The sequence below is a fragment of the Gorilla gorilla genome, chromosome 3, assembly GCF_029281585.2.
Source record: "Gorilla gorilla gorilla isolate KB3781 chromosome 3, NHGRI_mGorGor1-v2.1_pri, whole genome shotgun sequence".
NCBI classification, from domain to species: Eukaryota; Metazoa; Chordata; class Mammalia; order Primates; family Hominidae; genus Gorilla; species Gorilla gorilla.
In genome coordinates this window covers 196411842-196423858 of record NC_073227.2, presented here as the reverse complement: position 1 = coordinate 196423858, position 12017 = coordinate 196411842, and the positions used below count along the sequence as shown (strand labels likewise).

The 12017-nt window shown below is 37.2% G+C and overlaps 1 long non-coding RNA gene across 1 annotated transcript in view; it reads left to right on the top strand.

Annotated features, from left to right (window-relative positions):
* The first annotated feature begins 4543 nt into the window (after window positions 1-4543).
* The window catches only part of LOC129532944 (uncharacterized), a 63895-nt gene continuing 56421 nt past the window's right edge, over window positions 4544-12017 (top strand). Inside the window, exon 1 of the long non-coding RNA XR_010133546.1 lies at window positions 4544-4695. This is a non-coding gene — a long non-coding RNA (uncharacterized lncRNA). The remainder of the gene's footprint in view (window positions 4696-12017) is intronic.

The window sequence follows — 12017 nt, the reverse complement described above, 5'->3', positions numbered from 1 at the left end:
CAAGGGCTTGTTACTGTTGGAACTTAAAGAAAAAAGGCTATTTGAGAGATTTTTAGGTAGTATCTTCTGAGAAATAATGAGAAATTGAATGTAAAGAGTGACTATAGCTCCTATTTCTTGACTTTGTTCTCTTGAATAACAAGCTAAAAAAGAGAAAGAGAGTAGAGGGGAAAGAGCCGTACTTTGGAGGATGCTGAGCATTCAAATATGGAGCAGAGATTTTATTTGCATCTTTTAAAAATTAAATTCCAATATATGAGCTGTAATAAGTATAATAAATATTTTTTGAGATAAAATGTTATATTGAGGGAATCCTAACTTTTAAATTGTTAAGGTTCCTTTTTAAAAATAAAAGCCATTTGGTTATTTAATTTTTTCAACCCAAATTGATACATTTAAAAATGCAGCATATGGGCTGATCAAATCCAAAGAAGCTAAAAATTATTTCATGCAAAAAATAATCCACCTGTTTTAGTGAATTCACTGCTGTAACACTGTTTAACACATTTTATTGACACCAGCCCACATCAGTAAAACAGTTTTCTGCTTACTTCTGCTTTTAGAACCTGCATTATCTGGCCTCCTTGTAGCTCTAGGATTCTTTTTATATTTCTACTATTTGTTAGTGCTGGTTTTTCTTTCTTTAAATCTCCCAAATTGTGAGCTCAGAAATAGTCTAACTATGAGACATTTGAGTGCTCCAAAGTTGTGTCAGTAATTTCTTTTCTTTTTTTTTTTTTTTGAGATGGGAGTTTTGCTTTTGTTGCCCAGGCTGGAGTGCAGTGGTGCAATGTCTGCTCACTGCATCCTCCACCTCCCAGGTTCAAGCGATTCTCCTGCCTCAGCCTCCTGAGTAGTTGGGATTAGAGGCATGCGCCACCACGCTTGGCTAATTTTTTTTGTATTTTTAGTAAAGAGGAGGTTTCTCCATGTTGGTCAGGCTGGTCTCGAACTCCCAACCTCATGGGATCCGCCCTCCTTGGCCTCCCAGTGTGCTAGGATTACAGGCATGAGCCACCGCTCTCAGGCCATGTCAGTAATTTCTTAATGAAGTTAGAATGGTGCTGCAGTTTGGATGTTTGGCCCCTCCAAGCCTCATGTTGAAATTTGATCCTCAATGTTGGGGGTATGGCCTATTAGGAAGTGTTTGGGTGATGGGGGCAGATTTCTCATAAATGGCTTGTTGCAGTCCTTGCAGTAATAAGTTCTTACTCTATTAGTTTCCATTACAGCCGGCTGTTGAAAGGAGCCCGATACCTCCCCTTTTCCCTCTTGCTTCCTCTCTTGCCATGTGATGTCTGCACACATTGGCTCCCCTTTGCCTTCTGCCATGCATGAAAGCAGGCTGAGGTCCTTATCAGAAGCCGCTGGTGCCACGCTTCCTGTGTAGCCTGCAGAACCATGAGCCAAATAAATCGCTTTGTTTATAAATTACCCAGCCTCAGGTCCTTTATAGTAACACAAACAGACTAAGACAGATGGCCACAGTAATCCTAGTTTGCCTTTAGTTACTACATCTAGAATTCCTGACATGGACAGTGATTGTCTATGGTCTGAACTGTTATCTAAATGAAGTTAATGAAAGCATTGGCATAAAAGTCAGCTGAGAGAAGCCTCTATGAAGGGATGACTGGAACAAAGTACATGGAACCAAGAGAGCTATAGGATAAATATATATTTAAATATATATAAGTACATTTATATTCATATATTTAAATATATATATATAAATATATATTTAAATATATATTTATTTATATTTATATATTTAAATATATATTTATATTTATATATTTAAATATATATTTATATTTATATATTTAAATATATATATTTACTTGTATTTATATATTTAAATATATATTTATTTATATTTATATATTTAAATATATATGTATTTATATTTATATATTTAAATATATATGTATTTTTATTTATATATTTAAATATATATGTATTTTTATTTATATATTTAAATATATATGTATTTTTATTTATATATTTAAATATATATGTATTTATATTTATATATTTAAATATATATGTATTTATATTTATATATTTAAATATATATGTATTTATATTTATATATTTAAATATATGTATTTATTTATATTTATATATTTAAATATATATATTTATATATATTTAAATATATTTTATTTATATTTATATATAAATAAGTATATTATATATTAAATAAGTTAGGGAATGCCATATTATTTTCCAAAAAGTTGAAACAAATGTACACTTCTACCAGTAGAGAATGAGATTTCCTGTTGTTTCATATCATTGAGACTTGTTTTTTTCCCAACTTTTAATATTTTATTATGAAAATTTGTAGTTTTTTACATGGAAAAAATTAGAATTTAACCTTTTTTGCTCATTCTACTGGGTGTTTTGCAAATATTGTCTCTCAATATATCACTTATCTCTTCACTGTCTTTATGATGTCTCTTCATAAACGGCATTTTAGTGCATTAGAATGTATTAATATTTAGATTTGTAGTTTCTGCTACATAGTATGTACTATGTTATATTTGTTACCCTTCTCTGCCTTGATGTCATAAAAAACTTTCCTAATTTTCTTCTAAAATTATATTGATTTTTCTCCTTTTTTAAAGTACCTGGAATTTATTTTTGTGTATGGCGAGATTAGGGATATAATTGGGCTTGATTTTTGAGTATGGTGATATTAGGGATACTTTCCCTTACATGGATAATGTAATGCCCTAGCAACAGTTATTGAAAATGATTATTCTTTCTTTACTTACCCAATATGCCAATTCTGACATATACCCTGTACCAGTGCAGTGGCACGATCTCAGCTCACTGCAACCTCAGCCTCCTGGGTTCAAGTGATTATCCTGCCTCAGCCTCCCAAGTAGCTGGGATTACAGGCGTGTGCCACCACACTGGCTAATTTTTGTATTTTTAGTAGAGACAGGGTTTCACCATGTTGGCCAGGCTGGTCTCGAACTCCTGACCTCAAGTAATCGGCCCACCTTGGCCCCCTAAAATGCTGGGATTACAGGCGTGAGCTACTGCACCTGGCCTGCCCTTCTTATTTAATTTGGTGAATCTATGTACTATTTATGCCAGCAAAACTGTCTTAATTAATATTCATATTAAGTCATGATATTGAGTAGAGGGAAATCTCACCTAATGTATTCTTCAGTTTTAAGTATGTGTTGGCCATTTTTGACTTTTATACATTTACCTTTTTGGATCAACTCACCAAGCTTCAAATATAATAATAGTTGAATTGTTATTGGAATTATATGAATGTTTTCAGTTGGAATTGCACTGAATCTGCTTTATTGGAATTTCATTGAAATAATTTTGGAAGAATTGGACATTTTCCATTTCAAAGATATCCAATGCATAAAGGAAATGTATCTCCATTTGCTAGATCCCCTTTCATGTTCCATGTGATTTACTTAAAAATATAAAAAATTAAGATACACAAAATACATGACAGCAGAAGCACATGAGTACAAAAGATGTAATTACCATGAAAAGATTCCAAAGTCCTTGCAAGGGTAAATATCAGTTTTGAGAAGACTGAGGTCTATATAGTATTTGACCTTAAAAATAATAATAATAGCATGAACACAAACTTAGAAACAATAGTATTTTATTCAAATAAGATAAAAACAAATTATAAATTTTAAAAGGCAAATATCTCAAGTATCATATAATCCAGAAAAATGTTTATTAATAAACTCTCTGTCATCCCTGTAAATATATTTTCCCCTATACATTTTATAGTTTCTTATTTCATCATCTCCCATTGGCTCTCTGTTGAGGGGAGAAAAAACCCGATTTGTAGCATTTGCCAATTTGGGTTTCAAGTTACCAACTTAGAGCTGAGAAGAAATACAGATCAGGTGGTCTTCTGAGTTGGTGCCAGATAGCTTCAATGCACCACGGGTATGTTCGGATAATTTATTTCATTTGCCTTTTCATTTGGTACACAGTACTGATTATTTTGACTAAATCTGTGTAATATCATTGAGGTAAATGTCACAAATTTTATTTTGACGAAAAATGAATCAAAATTACCAACTGGTTGGATAACTATCCTGAAGGTTCTTTAGTTTGGAAACACCATTTTTTGTAACTTTTAATAAGTAAATCTCATAAAAAATGTAATTACAATTATGATTACATTTAATTACAATTAATTACATTTTTTATTATTTTAAAATAACACTGAAATTCTTTCTTATCTGACATGTTTATATGGCAGATTTTCATTTAATTTACAAGTATTCCAAGTAAACATAAACTTTCGTGCTTTCTGGACACTTTATGATATTTGAGGGATCTCAAAATAATTTGGCCATAGAACTTATCTGGTTTAAGTAATAAGTCTCTTTATGAGAAGAGTTTAAAACAAAATGACATTATGCAAACTTTCATCTTGGAATAGGCTGGTTAGGCTCTCATAATATTATATTTTCACCACTAAATTTAAAACACATCAATTTGAGATGCATTAATTGTGTTAAGTGTATGTTCTATGTGATTTTTTTTATAGACATTATTGGCAGCATGATTTTGAAGGAAACAAACTGCCTTTTATTAAGAGAGTTGAAAAGAATGATGGCTTATTGTAGTGAGCTATAATGAAAGATCACAGTGTGCATGAAGTTAATGCATTCACCAAATGAAGCTGCTGCTGACCTCCAGGTGTGCCCTATTTTTACACAAATTATGCGTTTAAAAATTACTGCTTTTCTACTGAGCTATATAATTGTGAAATGAGATTATGCTTATTCTAAATACATTGCATTGTTGATGAATATGTGTGCTTTGTATCATTTGAACACTTGTTTCCTAAGGCCATTTCACGGAGCACTGTCATTGTCAGGACCAGATGTGACAGATTTGCTAAGATACAATTCAAAACCTTGGCATGAATAAAACATGACTATTCATACACAGAAATATCTTGTTTTATTACTGTGTTGACTTTGTGTCCTAAAAGCATAGGAATTCTGATAAAATTTTATTTCATGTGACTCTCGTAAAAATGGTTGGGGCATTTAAAATACTCTTTGTTGCATTATTAAGTGTAGCTCCACTTTCGTTGCATGCCTGCTTTAAGTATTTCTTAATTTCCTGCTGTTTTTTTGATTCATATAAGAAGAGTCTTTAAGTATCTTATTTAATATGTTTAGGTGATTTCAGGGTTTCTTATTCAATATGTTTAGGCGATCTAATCTTCAATAATTCTGGAAATAGAAGTGACAAATTAGATCATTTCCACATTATTTCCTGCTTATGATTAATTTCTTACCAACTCTGCTCTTAATGTTATCTTTGTAAACATAGCAAAAAATTCAGATTTGTTCTAGCAACTAAATAAGTAATTTTAGCTATTGTTTGTGTGACATTCTTTTATGTAGTACCTATGAAGAGTAAGATGTTCAAGTTAATTTTCTCTAAACACTGCTGTAATATTAATCACTAATTCCTTAAATAATTGTTTCTTTTACTACCTCTCTTCTTGTCTCGTGTACTGTTAACATTTATGTCACTAATATACAAAGGAATTAAATTACTGTGCTCAATTCATCATCACAATTTTTCATTTAGCTACAACTTTGGCTTTTATGCATCCAATTTTAACTATTGAAAAGAGAAGATTTTTTCAAAAATAAAACTCATTTTACTCATTATTTTAATCAGTATAAAAGGCACCACTGTTATTGCATCGACTTTTTCAAGTAACAAAACAATATTGTTTTTGTTAGCATTGATTATGGAATAATGGATTCTAAAGAAAACACTTTTTTAAAACCTAGGCAAGATGTTTCTCTTCACAATACTTGAATTTCTTTTAAAAATCAATGTAAGTACATAAACTTATGTACTATGACAAAACAAATTATCTTCAGTAATTAAAAACATTGATTTCAAGGTGACAGTTGAAACTTTACTTTCTCTGTGAAATTCTCCTTGATTCCATGTCTACATTGGGTTTACTGAGTCATTTTCCTTTCTTCCTTTCTCTGTTCATTTCTTTTGTGTCACCATTTGTTTCAATTGCCACAATTTATATTATCCTTAATTTTGTTTTACTTAATATCTGCGTCTCCATGAAATTCTAAACTGATGATATGGACACATGTTTTGTCCATTTCTAAATATGTAGCATCTTGCACTACAGTTGAATGACTAAATCAATTTGATGAGCATCTACTACTGCCAGACAATGTACTAGGAAAGCATACAGAAAAAGGAATAAGTTAAAGTACCTGCCATCAAAGAACTCACAAATTTGTTGAAAGAAATGCATTTAAAAGAAACACTGTACATAGAGCTTAGAGTTATAATTGGGGCATGAATGTATGTTACGTGAACACAGGACAGAAAGAAGCTAATACGACAAAATCAGGACGAATTTATGAGAAATGCTTAAGCTAAGATTTGAAGATGAGTTCACATGAACTAGAAGAGGAAAAGTAATATGCAACATGGAGCAAAATGTAACGAATTTGCAGAGAATGAGAAAGTAGGAGGGATCTTAACACTTTACAGATACTGTTTCATTGTCTTTTGAGCTCCGTTTGCTATTAACAACACTCATTCCTTTGTAAAAGCACTTGTTCTTTTCTCCCATCTTCCCTTCTTCCCTTATATCTCCTTAGGCAATAGCATTTATCTGGGACGGATGAGGTATTCTAACTTTTCTTCCTTTTGTATCCTCAGGCAAGTGCACCCAACTGGGATAGCACAGGATAAGTGCAGCTTTGGAGACCTTGCTGGCATGTCTTCAAATAACTGATAGCTACTGGGGAGCAAGCTATATTTTCTTTACCCTGAGACAGCTGTCACTGTTTCACTTCCAGATTTTTTTCAGTGTCTCCTTTTCTTTTTTTCTCATTTCTCTATACCGAAGGGGCCATTCCTGCCAAGTACACTTAAACAAGTACTATTTAACTAATTTTTTAATGTAGTTGAATACAGCATTCATTAGTAAACATTTTCATTATCATTATATTTCTCTACATGTTGCCTTTGAGTATGATAAACTTTTCAAGTAGATAACAGTTGCTATTGCCAGAAAACTGAAATAAATACTGAAATATAAACTTGGCAATCCAATACAAGACAATGATATTTGTTCAATTTCTTTTGCATGCATCACAACTATATATATATATATATTTTCATTTTTAAAAGAACAGTTTAAAACTCACATTTTCTTTTCACGTATTACCATTAGAATAAAATACCATAAAGGTATTATACCAGAGCTATAATTTAAACAGGCATTGGAAAACGTCTTTTCCTAATAGTTCATGACGATGTCGAGTTTCTCAGTATATAGAATTGTTTTTACCATCTCACACCTTTCCTGGGGTGGAACATTCACCCACCCACTCCACTAGGGTCTTGGTCCATAAAGACAATGGGAACAGAAGTTAGGGAGGTGGAAGGTAGAGGAAAGAAGCAGGTACTTTTTACATAATAATAAACTGAAGTTCAGCTACAAGAGTTGGTATTTTAGCAAGAAAAGTATTGCCTGTGTTGCAGTTTTCTCCATCTGAGGCCTAGGCCTGACCAGGTAGAACCATTTTCTAACAACCTCTGAAAATCCTTGGTTTGCAACGATGTTTGGAACCCGAGGGCTCTTTTTCTTTCTGTATTTTCTCTGTGGAAAAACAACTGTGAGGCCGGACGCCGTGGCTCACGCCTGTAATCCCAATGTGTCTGGAATTGGTGGGTTCTTGGTCTCGCTGACTGCAAGAATGAAGCCACGGACCCTCACGGTGAATGTTACAGTTCTTAAAGATGGTGTGTCTGGAGTTTGTTCCTTCAGATTTTCAGATGTGTCTGGAGTTTCTTCCTTCTGGTGGGTTCATGGTCTCTTGGCCTCAGGAGTGAAGCTGCAGACCTTCGCGGTGAGTGTTACAGTTCATAAAGGTGGCGCGTCCAGACTTGTTTGTTCCTCCCATCCAGAGTTGTTCGTCCCTCCCAGTGGTTTTGTGGTCTCATTGGCTTCAGGAGTGAAGCTGCAAACCTTCGCTGGCGAGTGTTACAGCTCATACATGCAGCACAGACCCAAAGAGTAAGCAGCAGCAAGATTTACTGCAAAGAGTGAAAGAACAAAGCTTCCACGGTGCGCATGGGAACCTGAGTGAGTTGCTGCTACCGGCTAGGGTGGCCTGCTTTTATTGCCTTATTTGGCCTCACCCACCCACATCCTGCTGTTTGGTCCATTTTACGGAGTGCTGATTGGTCCGTTTTGACAGAGTGCTGATTGGTGCGTTTACAAACCTTTAGCTAGACACAGAGTGCTGATTGGTACGTTTATTACAATCCTTTAGCTAGACACAAAAGTTCTCCAAGCCCCCTACCCAATTAGCTAGACACAGAGCGCTGATTGGTGCGTTTACAAACCTTTAGCTAGACACAGAGTGCTCATTGGTGCGTTTACAAACCTTTAGCTAGACGGAAAAGTTCCCTTAAGTCCCCACCGGACCCAGAAGCCCAGCCGGCTTCACCTCTCAATGGCACTCGCCGCCGCAGGACTTTGCGGCACCTAACCAGGGCACTCGGGCAGGGAGCGCGTCCCCCGATCAAGCCCAGTAGGCGCTGGCCGTCCCCGCGGAGTGCGGGCCTGCCGAGCCCGCGCCCACCTGGAGCCCGCGCCCACCCGGAACCCGCGCCGGCACTCCCCGCGCAGCCCTGGCTCCCGCCCGCGCTTCCCACTCCACACCTCCCCAGGAGCAGAGGGAGCAGGCTCCAGCCTCCGCCAGCCCCAGAGAGGGGCCCCCACAGCGCAGCGGCGGGCTGAAGGGCTCCTGGAGCGCGGCCAGAGCAGACGCGGAGGCCGAGGAGGTGCCGAGAGAGAGCGAGCGAGGGCTGCTAGCAAGTTGTCACCTCTCAACAACACTTTGGGAGGCCGAGGTGGGTGGATCACGTGTCACCAGGAGTTCCAAACCAGCCTGGTCAACATGATGAAACCGCGTCTCTACTAAAAATAAAAAAATTAGCCAGGCGTGAAGACGGGCGCCTGTAATCCCAGCTTCTCGGGAGGCTGAGGCAGGAGAATTGCTTGAACCTGGGAGGTGGAGGTTGCAGTGAGCCAAGATCGCTCCATTGCACTCCAGCCTGGGCGACAGAGCGAGACTCCATCTCAAAACAAAACAAAAAACAAAAAAAAAGAAAAACCAATTTTGACTGATCCATGGCTTTATCCGGTGACAAAGAGTGAGAGGAAGTAGAGCTGTTTTGGAAAGATGAGAATGAAGTAAAGCATGATAGAGAAAAAGCAGAGGAATGTATTTTGAGGATGAACCCTTATCTGTTCACTCCAGGTGAACTGTGTATGCACGTTGGAAGCCTGAGGGGAAAAATGAAGGATGATTGAACCATTCTCTGGATTATTTAAATATGTTTCATAGTATAATATCACTGTTTTTTTCTGGGTTTGGACTCCTAATAGAATATTCAGAACAAATCTGAGATTGGGTGGCATGGAAGTGTGCACAGCTAAGCCTACCTAGGCTAGGTCGCTCTCATCTTGTTTTCAAACTATTAGAGGGATGTGATGGTGCTGGGAGTGGGTGTAATCTGTGAGGGAGAGATGTGGGGAAGACAGAAATTATTCATATCTGAGCTCTTAATTGCTAGGGCTGTAATATTCAAGAACAGGCTTTTCAGCTAGACAGTAAAGATTATACTGTGTGAGAGTATCAGAGTGATCATCTTAATAAGCTTCCTGAAAGAGCATTCAGGGTAGGCAGCTTATGGAAGGGAGATTTGCAGAACTGTGTCATTCAATGTAGAATTTCAAAACTATGTGTTTGGGAGGACTTTTTCTAATTGTGTTGAAAAGTCAGTGAGAGATGCCTGGTTGGTAGAAATAAACCATCAGATTGAAAGAAGAGGGCCTTGCATTTGGTCCTGAATTTGATTTGGGATTTTTACCATGTAAATGGATGGTGGTGTATGCAGAACACAAGAACTGATTACTAGGGTCCTCAGTTATAAAAAGACACCGAGAATTGTGTATTTTAGGCTCAGCGAACTCAACGATAATTGCAAAGCTTGGCGAGAGATGCTGTTTAGCTAAACTGACACTACCAATCCCACTATGTCCCTCTAGGTTAAGGGGAGACTTGAGAGGGAGATGGAAATCACAGTTTGGCCACGTAGAGCATTTGTAAAGTATGGCTTCCCTTACCTACAAAGGGGAGAATAGAGTGATGAGTGATGCTAAGGTCCTAAAGAGAAATGCTCTGTAAAATTTGCCATACCGCAGTAAATGGACACTAGAATTTTGTTTCCCAGGCAGATGTCTGTGAGGTACTGGTTTACTTAACTGCTTGGATACTATCAAAGAAAAGGAGTAAGGACTAAAGACTAAGGCTAAAGACTGATGGAAGGAGGGTCAGGATCACCACTCCCCAACATGTTCTTGGTACCCTAGAGGAATTGAAGGTGGATTCTGCATGTGCCAGCAAGGCTAAGAGTTGGCATGGGAAATAGATAGTTTAGGGGGCACAAGTTTATTGGATACCACTGCAGAATGGGTCACTTGAATTCAGGTGCCAATTAAGTGGGAAGACAGATTTGGAAAAATAAATTTTTTGGAAATTAAAAAAAAAAAAAATAGAACTACTTTATTTCTCCATGAAATAATGTTCACTACTAAACTATTTAGTTCATGTTTGTCATCAAAAGTTGTATTTATAGCTAGATAATTCTCTTAATTGATAAATCCAGCCTATTTTAGGACTGAAATAATAAAAATGAGATTATTCAGAAGCTTTTTCCTTAGGAATAGAGAGAAATCCTATCATCCTTCAGGTGAAAAAAGAGGCTGGAAAGCAGAGGGAAAGAAATGTGACTGGAACAACTTCAGCTCAAGATAGCAGCACTGTGCTGCTGTGTAACAAATAATCTCCACATTTGCAGTTTTAAAAAACAAACATTTATTTTCTCTCACAGTTTCTGAGGAATCAAAAAGCAGCATATCTGCATGGTTCTGCTACCAGGTCTCTCATGAGGCTGTTAGAGCTGTTGACCAGAGCTAGGCTGTTGCTGGTGAATCTGCTTCCAAGTTCATTCCTATGGTTGCTGACAGGGCTCCATTCCTCCCTGGCTGGTGGCTGAAAGCTTCAGTTCCTCATCATGTGGGCCTCTCCATAGGGCTTTTCACAACGTGGTAGCTTGCTCCTCCCAGAGTGAGAGCTGAGTGGAGAGAGAAGACACCCGTGATGGAAGTCAATCTTGTATCAGCTAAACATGAAAGTGACATGCCATCATTTTTGCTGTGTGTTCTTGGTCACATAGACCAACCTGATACAATGTGGAGGGGGCTGCCTAAGGCTCTTTCAGGAGGTAGATCACAAGGGCTGCCTTGGAGGTTGGCTGCCACAGCTGTGCTTTAGTGACTCCCTGAATTCAGGCAAGGTTGAGACTACTTGTCACTGCCACCAGGTTGTAAGTCCCTTTTTTTTTTTTGGTAAATCTTAAGCTAGATAATACAAAAGATTTATCTACAGTGAATATCATGGGAACTATACATTGAAAAAGAATGAGGCCGGGCGCAGTGGCTCACGCCTATAATCCCAACACTTTGGGAGGCTGAGGTGGGCAGGTTACTTGAGGTCAGGAGTTCAAGACCAGTGTGGCCAACATGGTGAAACCTCCTCTCTGCTAAAAATACAAAAATTCGCAGGGTGTGATGGTCTATGCCTGTAATCCCAGCTACTCGGGAGGCAGGAGAATTGCTTGAACCTGGGAGGCGGAGGTTGCAGTGAGTGCGCCATTGCACTCCAGCCTGGGCAAACAGCGAGCGAGACTGTGTCTCAAAAAAAAAAAAAAAAAAAAAAAAAAAAAAATCAAAAGAAAAGAAAAAAGAGAAAGAATGAGGGTTTGGCTGTGATGGTTCACTACAGCTGTTCCAAACTATAGGCAAACTGGGTATTTCTGGAGAAATTACCAGCTCTTTTCAGGGAGCTTGTGTGGCCTGTACAATGCTATATACCAGT